A 13735-nucleotide genomic window follows, 5' to 3' on the forward strand; every position below is an offset into this window, starting at 1 on the left:
GTGGAGAAGACTCTGGTGAAGCTTTCTTGGGTATTTTCCTGTTAAAGCTTTCCCTAACTTTCTCAAAACACTCTTATGATAAGCACATGTTACTGTTCTTTAGCCCTCCAGAAAGTTAAGCAAAATACCTTGAGTATCCCCAAAAATTGTTGCCATGACCTTTGCTTCCGACCAGTCAGCTCTTCCTTTGACTGAACCACTTTCAACCCTTGGTAGTCATTGGTTTGCTTGTGCTTTGTCTTCAGGATTGTAATGATAAAGTTATGTTTTATCTCCTGTTACAATTCTTTGGAGAAATGCTTCAGGATCTTCATCCCACTGTTTAAAATTTCGGTTGAAAGCTCTGCTCTGCAGAGTTGCTCTGGGTACAATAGTTTTGGCACCCCTTGCGTGGAAAATTTGCTCAACTTTAATTGTCCAGTCAGAATTGTTAAGCGGAACCAATACAGATGTCTATGTTTTGGCTATTGTTTGTGCTGTTAATTATTCGTCTGTGTCTCCTCTTCAATCAAGACGCAGACAAGATTATTTTTTTCCTCATAAATTGATGTGGATAGTCCGTCACTGCAGGATTTATCTTTAATATTGTTTTGTCCCTTCTTAAAATGAGTTATCCATTTGTAAATAAATAACTGCTGATTTCTTTGGGCACTGTCCCCATAAACTTTCTGTAAAGCATCAATGATGTCACCATTCTTTCACCCAAGCTTCACAATAAATTTTGTATTTGTTCTTGCTTAAATTTTAGCAGAATTCATGTTGCCCTGATAGGGGCTTTTTTCAAACTAGTGTCTTATACTTCTTAGTGCCTCAAACTAGATCCTGTTCAGACATGTTATAAAAAGTTAGCATGAGTTTATTTTGGTGCAAAAAAATTTGAAATCCATGCATAGTTTTTTCATAATATTCATTTTCCATGAACTTTTTGAAGACCCCTCATTTAGTTTGTGGATTTACATACATGTGTGCTAAGTTATTTTTAAATGTAATAAATGAAAATTTGTTAAACTCACAATAGTGATTTCCCCTGGAATCACCGGCAGGGAAATAGAATTGAAGATGGTAACTCAAATTGCTTTAAACTATTTTAATTTAAATTTTAAATAAATTATTGTAATAAATATTTTCAATAAAATACTTATTGAGTAAAGAATATAAATATGTGTGTATACATGTTATATAAATTCAAATTAGACAGAATGCCAAGTTCTCCTTTAGAAAGGAAAAAGAAAAGAAGAAAGTCAAGCCCCAGCAGATGTTAAAAAGTATTTGAAACTTACGACAATTAAAACATGTTACACTGGCACAAGAAAAAATACTGATGAAAATCAATGGGACAAAATAGATAAGCCTGCAAAAAGTTTTACAGCATATAAGAATTTAATAAATTGTGAAGGCAGTTATCAGAAGTCAATGACGAAAAAATATTTTTCAACAAACAGGGTAGGGAAATAAGTTTACAAATTTTTTCAAAATTAGATCTTTATACCAAACAAGAAGATGTTGTCTATATAGATCTGTAAAAGCATTACAGACTTAAGAAAATATAGAAAAATTAAACCTGATTTTGAGACATAGATTTTCCAAGAATAAAATAAGCAAAATAAAAGCCACAAAAAATGAGAAATAGATTAAATCGCTTAATGAGTACAACTTCCTATGCCTCAAAAACTGCCATAGAAATACTTAAAAAGAAATATTTGCTTTGTCTATGATAAATGATTAAAAGTTTTAATACAGAAAAAGAACTTCTAAGTTAAAAAAAAAATAGAAATGCCTAAATATAAAAAAGGACAAAAGATGTGGAATTTATAAAAGTATTAAAGACCAATACACATATAAAATATATTTAAACTCACTAGTAATTGAAAATGCAAATTTAATTAATTTGCAAACATTAATAAATTTGCAAACATTTTCAGCTCTCTAGACTACAAAATTTTTAAAATTAAAATAGTCACTACTAGTAGGAGTACATATAAATGTGTACACATGTACTCTGAATAGGAATCAGTAGTAATTTTCTGGATGACTGTTGGTCAGGAAGGAACTGACACTTTCACCCAACAATTCTCATTGTGGAATTTTACCCTAAAAAAAATTATAAATATGCACAAAATGGCTTTTTAAACCATCAAGAGGATGAGTAGAAGAAAGCAAAGAAAAAAGACTAAGAGGAGAGAAAGAAGGAAGAGGAGAGGAAGAGGCCACGTAAATGATAACAAAAAGGAAGCAGTTAAACAAGTTGTAATAAACTCTTTTGAATATTTTAATTAATATTTATTGACATGAAAAAGTACTGATGACAATTTTCCTAAGCTAATTTAGAAAGGACTTTCCCTCTGTCTGCTTCCAGCTATGACAGAGTCACAGACATACCAAAACACTGCAGAATACACATTCTTTTTAAATCCACTGGGAACGTTCACCATAACAATACCATAAGCTGGGAAATACTATCTTCAGTAAATTTCAAAACACTGACATCTTAAATAGTGGAGGGGCAAAGGAAGTATTTCCCCATTACCCTTTGCGAGTTCACTGAAAAATCAACTCACAAAATGCCAATTAGTAAGAAAAAAGACATACAAATTTATTAACATGTACCCAGGGGAGAAAGACAGAATGATTACTCATTATCTCCATAGGGCCCCAATACTTATATATTCTTATTTCAGGGGGGAGGGGGAAATAGGTAATTCTGTCAAGGGGCAATAAATGATTGCTAGGGAGAATGAATAGATGTAGATGAGAGATTAATTTGTAAATGGTTCTCTTTGGAAACTGCATGAGCCTGAGACATGGACGGTATTCTGTGAATGGGTCTATTCTGGTGTGGTTACATTCTCAATCTTCTTTTCTGCAATAGATAATGATATAGCAGGGAGGGAAAGAAAAACTATTGTTCTTCTTGATGGGTCCATTTGGTCGCTATGTAGCCAAGAGAAAAGTCTTTTCTAGCATCTGTTGATACCTTTGGGCCTTTAATTCAAAATATTCATTATACCAGAGAGCCTTATTTTAGGGTGAAGTTCCCTGCATTCCTTCAAGAGTATATTCTCTGACCAAAAGAGAATTAAATTAAAAATCAATAAGTTATCTAGAAAATTCTCATATGATTAGAAATTAAATAATACAGCTTCTAAGTAGCACACAGAGACAAGAAATAAGAGGAATTGGCCGGGCACGGTGGCTCACACCTGTAATCCTAGCACTTTGGGAGGCTGAGATGGGTGGATCACCTGAGGTCAGGAGTTCCAGACCAGTCTGGTCAACATGGTGAAACCATATCTCTAGTAAAAATACAAAATTAGCCCAGTGTGGTGGCACACACCTGTAATCCCAACTACTTGTGAGGCTGAAGCAGGAGAGAATTACTTGAACACAGGAGGCAGAGGTTGCAGTGAGCCGAGATTGGGCCATTATACTCCAGCCTGGGTGACAAAAGTGAAACTCTGTCAAAAAAAGGAAGGAAGGAAGGAAGGAAGGGAGGGAGGGAGGGAGGGAGGGAGGGAAATTATAAAATACACCAAACTGAATGATAATGAAATATCATGAGATGCACAATGTTGTACAATGCATACAGAGAAATTTACAGCTTTAAATGCCTGTAATGGAAAGAGAAGAAGGCCTTAAAATCAATTATCTAAGTTTCTACTTTAAGAAGTCAAAAAAGTAGAGCAAACCAAAAATAAATAGAAGGAAAGAAATAATAAAGGGCAGAAATTAAAAAAAAGAAAATAGTAGAGCAAATTTTAAAAGTCAAACTTTCATTCTTGAAATTATTGTACTTTAATAATTGAGCTCCCCTAGCAAGAATAGTTTTTAAAAAATAAAAAGCAAATTACAATATCAGAAATGAAAATGGGGATATCACCATAAGCCCTAGAGATATTAAAAGATAGTAATGGGAAATTATGAACAAATATATGCCAATAAATTCAACAACTTAAATGAAATGGAAAAATTCCTTGAAAAGCACAACTTACAAAAACTAAGTCAAAAATAAAAGTAAAAAAATCCAAATAACCTTGTAGCTATTAAAGATACTGAATTTGTAATCAAAAAACTTTTCATAACAAAAGACTTTGCAAACACTTGGAAGTCCTGCATTCAACCAAACAAAATAATGGTTGGATATGTGGCCAAGGTGGAAATAAAGGAAGAGATTCTTTGGGTACCCAAAATAAAGAGGAAATTCAAAGTATCAAGAAGCAGGAAGCCATGAGTTACAGGAGTCAGATCCAGGTCTTAACACTATGGATTTGATACGGACTTGGATTGGAAAATGGGTATGAGAAACAGGCTTCACGTTCTCAGGAGGCGAGGAATGACCTCCTTGCCCAAGACCTGCAGCCATAAAGGGTTATTCTTTTTCTTAAAAGAATAATTAAAAATAGCTCACCTACTGGGTTAGGAAGGAATAAGACAACTTGTAGAAAACCCGGTATCTCAATTCCTAATATTTTTCTCAGGTCTCTCCTACCCTTACTCTTTCCCTGGCTATTTAACTTATTGCTATTTTAAACAAAGATAGACAAGTATTAAAAGGAAACACTCAAAATTCCTGTCACCTGCCCCTACCAAAAAGAAAACCTACTAAAAAATGTTTCAGAGATTTGGAGGAAGCTACTGTGAATTCACCAAGAAACAATTACAACTGTTTTTGATTCCACATCACAATGTTTATCCCAGGCACAAGAAGAATTATATTTCTAAAAGCACTGATTAGTCCATCCTATCCACTGAAACCTAAAACCCTAAAACTAACTAATTTTTTTTTTCTCTCTCTCTCCTCTCTTTTTCATCTGGAGAAGCAACAGGCATTGCCTTCAGAAGACAGGAAAGAGAAACCAAGAGGGGAATGACAGTTTGGAGTGGTTCTGAGAAGGGCAGAGACCCATGGCCAACCAGCAGTTTCCCAGATGGGGAACAAATGTGGGATGCCTTTGGATTATGGATTTTAAATGCCAAGTCTTAAAAGCAATAGCAAGGACAGATTCTCTGTAGTGAGGATCCCGTAACACGCATATGGTCATAATAGGGTCACCTGGCTGAATTACACTGATGACCAAGTAAACTAAGATCCATGACTCTCCCCCTTTTCTGTCTACCATGCAAACTTCCTAAAACACAACAGAGAAAGCAACTTTTGAAGGCTCTAGTGAATGGGAGCTCATAACTAGGTTTTATTTTATTAAGAAAAATAAATAATGATCCTTAAATTCAAGTGTTTTGGGGGGATCATACTAATTACATAGACAAATGACTCATGTAATACATATGGAAAGGCAGATGTCATTGATATCGTCCTCTCTTTCTGTTATTCCTCCCTAAAACAAACCTAGAAACATTGAAAAGAACAATGTTGAACATCTAAGTTCCTATGGAGTGTCACCTTTTGAGGGAACAGTATTCAGGTTATCAAGACAATTTCCCTGTGATTCAGTGGGTTCCTGCTAACTTTTGCTTCCTGTCTACCAAGGAAAATCATTCCAAAACTTCCTCAAAGGAGCTGAAAAGAGAGAAGGAGCTGAGTTTCAATCTAGACAGAGCTCCACTTTGAAGTTCCTCTCTTGAGATTGAAGTCTAGACTGGGAAACGAAGAGAGAAAAATGGGTCTAACTTGGGAAAGGAGCTCCTAACACAACCAGGGAAGGGAGTTTCTTCATGTCCCTTAAGTATCTTGACACATGAGGGCTGTGAGTACAGAAACCAGAAAAGGTGAGGAAAAAAAGGCAATTATCTAAATGACTCAAGCAAACAACCCCAAATCAAATCAAGGAATGATAGCCATACCCACCATTTTTCATTGACAATCAGGATTTGTCAAGTGAATGTGAGCCTTCTAGTCAAGATTTTTAAATAATTGCCCTAATTCTTTACTCTGTGTGCATATGTATAATCCGAGAAGCCTCAGCTATACAACATCTTCCTACAAATGAGTTCCCTAAAGATGGTAAAATAATTTATGTTGGCTGTTTCCTCCTCAACAAACATTCAGAAAGTACAGGAAATTGAGACTTTATTCCCCCTAACAGCAGTATTTGAATAATGTGGGTGTAAGCAGGTTGATCTTCTGCAAGCACAATTTGATCCCCTCATCCCTTAACTCAGAAACCTTTCACCTCTCCATTATCTAATAAATCAAATCCTGTCTTTACTCCTCCATTAGCCATTCAAGTCCCACCTTTTGTACAGTTTTCTAACGTCTGTCCAAAATGTTCTCCAGGCTTCAACCAAGCCAGCTCACTGCCAACTGACCACACCTTGCCTGTGCTATTCTAGCTTATTTATTTATTTATTTATTTATTTATTTATTTATTTATTTATTTGAGATGGAGTCTCAGTCTGTCACCCAGGCTGGAGTGCAGTGGTGCAATCTCCGCTCACTGCAACCTTCACCTCCCTGGTTCAAGCAATTCCCCTGCCTCAGCCTCCCAAGTAGCTGGGATTACAGGTGCACACCACCATGCCCAGCTAATTTTTTTGTAATTTTAGTAGAGACAGGGTTTCATCATGTTGGCCAGACTGGTCTCCAACTCCTGACCTCAGGTAATCTGCCCACCTCAGCCTCCCAAAGTGCTGGGATTACAGGCATGAGTCACCACAGCCGGCCTATTCTAGCTTCTAAAGTCCCCTTCTCCCACTTTAGTTGTACATTGCTCATGCTAGTCAAAAGGAACTTTTTCTTTTTTTGATCCCCTAAAACATTTTCTTTTATATTCTTGATATTTGTCGGTTATCCTTTGCATTAGTGAACAGTAACTACTTGAGCTGTGTTTTATGCCCTCTACTCATGTCTAGATCCATTTTGTGCTGCTATAACAGAATAGCTGAGACTGAGTAACTTGTAATGAACAGAAATTTATTGGCTCATGGTTCTCAAGGCTGGGAAGCCCAAGATCAATGTACTGGCACCTGGCACCTGACAAGGGCCTTCGTGCTGTGGTCTCTCATGGTGAAGGAGTAAAGAAAGGGTGAGAGAGAGTGAGAAGGGGGCCACACTCATCGTTTTATAAGGAATTCATTCCATTCATGAGGGCAGACCCCTCCTGGCCCAATCACCACTCTTTGAGTTTTACCTCCTGACATTGTTGGATTAGGGATTAAGTGTCCAATACATGCTTTTTGAAGAACACATTCCAATCCTAGCAACTAGCTTTTGAGTCCCTTTGGGGCTCTCCTCATAATCCTGAAATTACCTAAAATGTCAAATATGCTGCCTTTTTGTGGGTATATGCTCTCAGGAGAGCTGCCATGTTTTTAAAATTATGGACTATATAACTATGTGAAACTCCCGGGAATTCATGAGATCCATGAGTATTTGGTGTTAACCTTGAGTAACACTGAGTGGTAGAGACAAAGAGTTCTATTTGGATCCTGCCAGTGAATTGCCATATCCCATGTGGTCTAAAGAATGCAAGATTTCCACTTCGGGTCAAAAATCTTACATGTCTTCCATTGTATTTATTAGGCTTAGAACTGTAGGCTGTCTTGTCTTTTCAGGAGGAGGTTCAATACAATCTCAAATCAAATAGAATCCACATGAATTGAAATCTGCCTCCTTTGCCACCTTACCCCCAATATTTACTTTTCCTATTCTGTTTCTTTCTCCCTCTTCAGTCCAGTCCTCCAGGTATCACTCTTAGGGAGTCATGATAACATGCAAGTGTCTCTTAATTCTCTTTTTAGATTCAAAAGCTGCTCAGCTTTCCCAGTAACCACAGTTCTCACAGTTGATTTTTCCCTCCCCTTGTCCCCTGCAGTGGCCTCCATCTCCCCATGTGACACAGAACTGAGGCTGAATCATTTTGCTGGTTTCCATTTGGCAATCATCCTACCTTTCCCCAATGGTTTATTACGCCCTTCTATGGCCTCGAGGAACTTTCCATATTCATTTGCAATAAGTCCATTACTGGAAGATACTGAAGATATAGAATAATTTATAGATACTACCAATCAGAATAACGTCTGCTTTATGAATTATGAGTTCTATCACTTAATACCTTTGGCTTGATCTGGCTAATTCTGCTTGAACTTAGCTTGCCCCTGACCCAGCATAAGGAGCTAGATAGCAATATGAAGAGAGCTGTCGGAAAATTCCACCTTGAGAAAATGAACTTCCGATTTGAAATCAACAAATATTTTCCCTTACCAATCTACCAGAGATTGAGCTGGTAGATTGGTGAGGGAAAACAAGAAGCCAATCATTGCCCTTTCAGCTGTGTAATAAAAACAGAAAGGCAAACATCTGCATTTAACTTCTCCATGCTTGTTGCTAATGATCTGTTTTTTAGAATTCTTTTTCTAGGACTCTGTTCTCAAATTTTAAAACTCTAGTGTATACCACTATATTTACCTAGATACTTCTTTAGAGAAGCTGCTTCCTTTGATCTGGCTCATCTCATAAAAGTAAGCATTTTCATACACGCTAATGGGTTTGTAAGTTAATACAATTAGGAAAACAATGTGGTTAACCTTTTAAAATTGCTCCCTTACTCTTCTAAAAAGTAGAAAAATAAAATAGCTGGGTATGATGGCTCATGCCTGCAGTCCACGCTATCAGGTGGCTGAGGTGGGAGGATCACTTGAGCCCAGGAGGTCGAAGCTGCAGTGAGCCGTGATCATGCCATTGCACTCTAGCCTGGGCAACAGAGGGAGACTTTGTCTTAAGAAAAAAAAAAAAAAGTTTTCATCCCCTTTTGCCCTTTGACCCAAAGCCTGAAACTCTAGGCATATATTAAAAACAAAAGACAAAGGTATACAGATAAAGATTTATTTTCAAAGTTATTCATAAGTAGCTTTTACTACTTATAATAGTGAAAAAAAAGAAATGCCCCAAAACGGGAAACTGATTGAGAAGGCATATGATCCCTAAATGGAATAATCTGCATTCATTAAGTCAAAGATTGTAAAGGAATTTTTAATGGGATAGGGAAATGCTTATGGTATGATGCTAAAAAAATAAAGGTTTGAAGTTAAAATATTCTCAATCACCTATATAAAAAAGGCATAAAATATTTTACAATGTTGAAATATATTAAAATGTATAGGAGGCCACTGATTTCAACTGAGCTTCTGCACTAGACCTCAACAGACCAAACCAAAATGGAGTCACTCATGCTAAAGTCTCACATCACAAAACAAAAAGTAAACTGTGTATCTGATATTCCAAGAAATCAAGAAAGAAAGATACTAGCCAAATCTTTAAATACGCCAGTGTTACCCAGAATGACAAGGAAGTCCCTACTACTTTAACACAAGGAAAGTAACCTGAAGCAGTCTCATGTTAATCATGTTAATCCACTTTTTGTATTATGCTGATGTTTCTTTGTTCCTGTTTAAGCTACCTTATAAAAAAGCGACTGTTCTGTCATGCCCACTATAGGACCCCTCTATTTTTAGATGAGATGCTACCCAAATTATGAACTAGAAATAAAAACTAATTAGATCATTTAACCAAATGTGTTGAAAATTTATCTTCTGACAATTACAACCACAGTTGCTACTAGACTGAGATTACAGATAATTTTTTTCTGCTTCTTTACTCATTTCAGTGTTTTCGATAATTTTGAAAATGAGTGTATATAATTATGTCAATTCAGTTTTAAAAAATAAATCACTAAGAGGAGAAAGAATTTACAAAGGCACAGACCAAAGTTATATCTCTTCAGAGCTCACAGAAAATACTTGAATTGCAAAGAAAGTTTCCTTAAGGGAACAGCAGGATGGGGCATGACCCTATGAGAGATGGAGAAGGAAGAGAAGACAAATAGAAGCAAGGGCAAAACCCTTCACTGAACTTGCCTCAGGGTAAGGCACCAATCCAGTTATTTATGCATCCTCTGTAACTGCTGTCTAAACCACTTGTCTTCACCTAGAAAAGATATATTTTTACTTGCAGTGTGGTGTCTGTAAGGGCATAACTTGAATTTTAGGAGTAAACTATTTTAAATATTTCCTAGAAAGTTTCCTTCTAAAAATGCCACCCATCAGCCTCCAGGGGTATGATCAATAAACTGCATGTATTTAAAATGATGCTAAGAGGATAGCAATGACATAAAGGCAAAGCTTAGATTAACAGTATTTTGCTAAGATCAGTGTTGATTCATCTTAGGATGGTGATGCCAGAGTAACATTAGAGATTATCTAATCCAACTTTCTCATTTTATAGGTATGAAACTGAAAAACAGATATATGAGAAAACTTTGCATTTGACTTGGCAACTGAAACTCTAGTCTTCGTCTATGAGCTTAAAATCCCTTTCCATAACGTTATGCCAACCCTACCATTCTAGAGGAATGATTCATTAATCACACAGAAAGGGTAAGCTTAGCTACTACTTTATACAGTGAAATATTCAATTCCTTCCCCCATCACTTCCCACGTACGTCACCTAAATCACATTGTTGCTGATATAGCCAAACTCTTAAGGCTCTGTTTTACTAATCCATATTCCGTTCCTTATTTAGAAAACAAATCTATTAGAAAGTAAGTTTATTGTTTGCCAAGCAGAATTAAATATCCATCACAGTTATCTTAAAAAAAAACCTTTTATCTATACATTCAAATCATTTTAGGTGTTTGAACAGAACATGCTTTTACATTTATCATATTCTCATGGCCACTGGTAATGGCAATAGCTAACACACGGTGGAGAAAACTAATCCTTGCTGACTCCATTCTAAATGCTTTATATCGATTATCTCATTTAGTTATGCCAATAGCCTATTAGACAGATACTATCATAGGAAAAAATAGGGAAAGTGAATGAATTCATAGAAAACACCCAGGTACACCTGGGATCCTAATCCAGGTATGTTGTGGGTGGCTGGCCCGTGTATTATAGAATGTTGGGCACCATTCCTGGTCTCTACACACAAGATGTGAGGTAGCACCCCCACACCAATTATGACATAGAAAATCATCTCCAGCATTACCAGATGTATCCTAGGGATCAAAATTATCCAGGTTGAGAACCACTGCAGTAGGCAGGTAGCCCAGTCTGACATTTTTTTTTTCTCTGCAGAACGTCACTAAGCCAATCAAGTCAAAGATTTGCTTCTGTATGTAATAAAGGGAAACAACAACGTCCCCAGAAAGCAAAATTTTACAGAGAGACAATGCCACATAATTGAAATGGCGATGGAGTTGCCATTAAAACGCCTGCTCTTAAGGCCAAATTCTATTACCTAGTGACTATATAGCCTTGAATAAATCACTTCTCTGAGCTTCAGTTTTCATCTTCCAGATATTTCTTAACTAGAAAGAATTTCTGCAATTCAAATGGTGGAGGTTTTATGAGCATGAGCTTTGAAGACCTAGATTTGAATCTTTCATCAGGCTCTTTCCGTCCCATTACTTCAGACAAATTTATTTATGTCTCCTCACCTCCTTATTCTCATCTGTGTACTAGAGACAGTGATACCTCTACCATGGGCTCTCTCTATCTTCATTCTCCAACTGCCCACTCAATATCTCTCCTTAAGGTCCTGGGGTACTTCAAACTCATTTCTGGTTACCTAAAGATCCTTCACTCACCCAGATACTTTTTAAGTAGTCTTTGACCCAGCTCACTCTTCTTTAGCTCCTAATTCCAATTAATTGCAATGTTTTGTCTACTCTGCTCTCAATTAGTTCTCTATGCTGTGGTCCTATGACCATGGAAACCTTGGCTCCTCACTGTTATTGGGATGAAAACCAAACTCCTTATCATGATCTATAAAATGTACACATTATATACACGTAAAATGCATACACCACACATTTATTAATACAAAAATCCAGCCTCAAACTTGTTTTCCAGCTTTATGTACCATGGCACCCTTTCCCTCTTCCCCTCAATTTTTACTCAGCCACACTGAATTTCTCTGTGCTCTCAGACCTCATTAAGCTTTTCATACTTTAGCTTTTAACAATCTATTTCCTGCCTGAAATGCTACCCTCTTCATCTTACTAGCTCCCACCCACCTTTTAAGTTTCAGTTTATACATTACTCCTCCAATAATGTAACCTTAAACCATCCCAGTCAGGTTTCTTCATTCTTCCACATTGTTTGTGCATTTTCCCACGGTATTTTGGGATATCTTTAGAATAGCTTTTATTACAGTATTTTGCCCCTCTTTAATTCCACTTTAACCTCCCCTACTTCATCTTTTCATGATATATGTAGATTATTACAATGTAAAGTTCGAGTTGCTTTCCTAGAATCCATTTCCCCATTTTGAAAAGCACCATGATTTTCTTTCAGATATCCACCTCTCCTGCACACAGCTTCAGGGAAAGCTAACTCCAACAGCATTTCTGCTGGCAGTACAAAAGGTGTAAAGGTAATCAAATTCTTCATGACATGGATTCATTGGGTGATCTAGGCCCAAGCTGACTAGAACAGGACACTCCCTGGTTATAGACATAAGGGGAAGGATGTTTGCTGGGAAACGTGTTTCCTCACCCTTGAGAGAAATTCCAGAAGAAACATGCTCACTCTTCTTCTGGACGTTGCCATGTATGCACGTACGGCCTTTCATGGTCATCTTCCTGCCACCTTAAGGTATGAACCGTGATATGGAGGAGGGCAGAGTTGAGAACATTGTAGAGAAATGGACCTTGACCCCTGGTTAAACAATTCCTGACCTCTGGCCGGCCTTGGGACATTTTAGTTACATAAGCAAATAAATTGTCTGTAATGTTTCAGCCTGTGTGGGTTAAGTTTGCTGTAACTGCAGGCCAAGTGCATCCTACAACTCTAACATATCTCAACTGTAGCACTAGGTTTCACATCTATCCCATTGCTAGTGCCAAAAAATGCTCCAATAAATGGCTAAATCAGTAGTTACTATTCCATGATTTAAGTCATTTAAATCTCAGAGTGGATCTTATGGTTTTTTACTGCAATATTAGTTTACTGTTATTGTGATAACAAATTACTACGAACTTGTTGGCTTGAAAATATACATTCATTTTCTTATCATTCTAGAGAACTGAAGACTGAAATCAGTTTAACCAGGCTAAAGTCAAGTTGTCAACAGGACTGATCCCTGCTGGAGATTTCAGGGAAGAATTGGTTTCCTTGCCTTTTCCAGCTTCTGGGGGCTGCCTCCATTCCTTGGCTTATAACTCCTCTGTCGAATCACGTTAACCTTTTGCTTCTGTTGTCACATCTCCTACTTCCCTTTCTGTAGTCAAATCACCCTCTGACTCTCGTATAGAGACACTTATGATTACATTTAGAACCTGCCCAGATAATCAGGATAATCATCCCTTCTCAAAATCCTTAACTTAGTCACATCTGCAAAGTCCCCTTTGCCATGTAAGTCATGGATCAAAGGTTCCCAAGACTAGAGCCTAGATTTCATTAGAGGTCACTATTTAGCCTGCCACTATTGCCTAACTTAAATCACAAAATTAATGGAAATCAGGCATCTTAAGAGCTTAAAAATACCTGATAGATAACTTCTAATATCTTTATTTTAAGGACGTAGAGGCCAAGACCCAATGAGGTGACTTATTCAAAGTCACGTAAAGGTAACTAGAAATAAGACCTTCTGGGTCTAAGACACGTACCCTTGTAAGTCTGCCATGTTCCTACTGCAATTTAATGCGTATTCTGTAATACATGTTACCATAAAAATTTATTGTTTAAACATAAGAAGTTTACAGAAACTTGCCAAAATAAGCCCCAAAAAAATCTTAAATCCCAAAATAGTTTACATCATTCCTAACCTCCCCAGAA

Source organism: Theropithecus gelada, chromosome 9 (assembly GCF_003255815.1).
Source record: "Theropithecus gelada isolate Dixy chromosome 9, Tgel_1.0, whole genome shotgun sequence".
Lineage (NCBI taxonomy): Eukaryota > Metazoa > Chordata > Mammalia > Primates > Cercopithecidae > Theropithecus > Theropithecus gelada.